Consider the following 3,258-nt stretch of genomic DNA (forward strand, 5'->3'; position numbering starts at 1 on the left):
AGATGACTTATCTTCCAACGGAGGATGGCTTATTTTCCAACGGAAGATGACTAATCTACCAACGGAAGATGGCTAATCTTCCAACGGAAGAAGGCTAATTTTCCAATGGAAGATAGCTAATCTGCCAACGGAAGATGGCTAATCCTCCTACGGAAGATGGCTAATCTTCCTACGGAAGTTGGCTAGTCTTCCAAAAGAAGATGGCTTATCTTCCATCGGAAGATGGCTTATCTTCCAAAAAAAGATGGCTAATGTTCCAACGGAAGATGGCTAATGTTCCAACGGAAGACGGCTTATCTTCCAACGGAAGATGGTTTATCTTCCAACAGAAGATGGTTTATCTTCCAACGGAAGATGGCTAATCTTCCAACGGAAGATGGCGAATCTTCCAACGGAAGATGGCTTATCTTCCTGCGGAAGATGACTTATCTTCCAACGGAGGATGGCTTATTTTCCAACGGAAGATGACTAATCTACCAACGGAAGATGGCTAATCTTCCAACGGAAGAAGGCTTTTCCAATGGAAGATAGCTAATCTGCCAACGGAAGATGGCTAATCCTCCTACGGAAGATGGCTAATCTTCCTACGGAAGTTGGCTAGTCTTCCAAAAGAAGATGGCTTATCTTCCAACGGAAGATGGCGAATCTTCCAACGGAAGATGGCTTATCTTCCTGCGGAAGATGACTTATCTTCCAACGGAGGATGGCTTATTTTCCAACGGAAGATGACTAATCTACCAACGGAAGATGGCTAATCTTCCAACGGAAGAAGGCTAATGTTCCAACGGAAGATGGCTAATGTTCCAACGGAAGACGGCTTATCTTCCAACGGAAGATGGTTTATCTTCCAACAGAAGATGGTTTATCTTCCAACGGAAGATGACTAATCTTCCAACGGAAGATGGCGAATCTTCCAACGGAAGATGGCGAATCTTCCAACGGAAGATGGCTTATCTTCCTGCGGAAGATGACTTATCTTCCAACGGAGGATGGCTTATTTTCCAACGGAAGATGACTAATCTACCAACGGAAGATGGCTAATCTTCCAACGGAAGAAGGCTAATTTTCCAATGGAAGATAGCTAATCTGCCAACGGAAGATGGCTAATCCTCCTACGGAAGATGGCTAATCTTCCTACGGAAGTTGGCTAGTCTTCCAAAAGAAGATGGCTTATCTTCCATCGGAAGATGGCTTATCTTCCAAAAAAAGATGGCTAATGTTCCAACGGAAGATGGCTAATGTTCCAACGGAAGACGGCTTATCTTCCAACGGAAGATGGTTTATCTTCCAACAGAAGATGGTTTATCTTCCAACGGAAGATGGCTAATCTTCCAACGGAAGATGGCTTATCTTCCTGCGGAAGATGACTTATCTTCCAACGGAGGAAGGCTTATCTTCCAACGGAAGATGGATTATTTTCCAACGGAAGATGGCTAATCTACCAACGGAAGATGGCTTATCTTCCAACGGAAGATGGCTAATCTTCCAACGGAAGATGGTCAATCTTCCAACGGAAGATGGCTAATCTTCCAACGGAAGATGGCTAATCTTCCAACGGAAGATGGCTAATCTTCCTTTGGAAGTTGGCTAGTCTTCCAAAAAAAGATGACTTATCTTCCAACGGAGGATGGCTTATCTTCCAACGGAAGATGGCTTATTTTCCAACGGAAGATGGCGAATCTTCCAACGGAAGATGGATAATCTTCCAACGGAAGATGGCTAATCTTCCAACGGAAGATGGCTTATCTTCCAACGGAAGATGGCTAATCTTCCTACGGAAGTTGGCTAGTCTTCCAAAAGAAGATGGCTTATCTTCCAACGGAAGATGGCTTATTTTCCAACGGAAGATGGCTTATTTTCCAACGGAAGATGGCGAATCTTCCAACGGAAGATGGATAATCTTCCAACGGAAGATGGCTAATCTTCCAACGGAAGATGGCTTATCTTCCAACGGAAGATGGCTTATCTTCCAACGGAAGATGGCTAATCTTCCAACGGAAGATGGCTTATCTTCCAACGGAAGATGGCTTATCTTCCAACGGAAGATGGCTAATCTTCCTACGGAAGTTGGCTAGTCTTCCAAAAGAAGATGGCTTATCTTCCATCGGAAGATGGCTTATTTTCCAAAAAAAAGATGGCTAATCTTCCAACGGAAGATGGCTTATCTTCCAACGGAAGATGGCTAATCTTCCTACGGAAGTTGGCTAGTCTTCCAAAAGAAGATGGCTTATCTTCCAACGGAAGATGGCTTATTTTCCAACGGAAGATGGCGAATCTTCCAACGGAAGATGGATAATCTTCCAACGGAAGATGGCTAATCTTCCTACGGAAGTTGGCTAGTCTTCCAAAAAAAGATGACTTATCTTCCTACGGAGGATGGCTTATCTTCCAACGGAAGATGGCTTATTTTCCAACGGAAGATGGCTTATCTTCCAACGGAAGGTGGCTTATCTTCCAACGGAAGATGGCTTATCTTCCAACGGAAGATGGCTTATCTTCCAACGGAAGATGGCTAATCTTCCTACGGAAGTTGGCTAGTCTTCCAAAAGAAGATGGCTTATCTTCCAACGGAAGATGGCTTATTTTCCAACGGAAGATGGCGAATCTTCCAACGGAAGATGGATAATCTTCCAACGGAAGATGGCTAATCTTCCTACGGAAGTTGGCTAGTCTTCCAAAAAAAGATGACTTATCTTCCTACGGAGGATGGCTTATCTTCCAACGGAAGATGGCTTATTTTCCAACGGAAGATGGCTTATCTTCCAACGGAAGGTGGCTTATCTTCCAACGGAAGATGGCTTATCTTCCAGCGGAAGATGGTTAATCTTCCAACGGAAGATGGTCAATCTTCCGAAGGGAGATGGTTAATCTTGCAACTGAAGATAACTAATCTTCCAACGGATAATGACTAATCTTCCAAAGGAAGATGGCTTATATTCCTACGGAAGATGGCTTATAGTCTTGGATAGTCTTCCAACGGATGATTATTAATCTTCCAATGGAAGACAGCTTATCTTTCAAAAAAGATGGCCTGTCTAGTTAACTAGCTATTTATTTAACGCAAATCGATTAGAACTGAGATAGGTTTAAAAAAAACAATTCTCCAAATATCCGCATGCTGCTGCATCTCGTGTGGAAGTCTAAAATGCAAACCATCTTAAGAAATCATTCGAACTGTCATATCCCCAAAAGACCATCGGCTAGTCTCTACTCAGACGGGCAATGATCTTTTCGATTCCTGTTTCTCCATTTCTCGGA

This window comes from Aedes albopictus, chromosome 1, assembly GCF_035046485.1.
Source record: "Aedes albopictus strain Foshan chromosome 1, AalbF5, whole genome shotgun sequence".
NCBI lineage: Eukaryota > Metazoa > Arthropoda > Insecta > Diptera > Culicidae > Aedes > Aedes albopictus.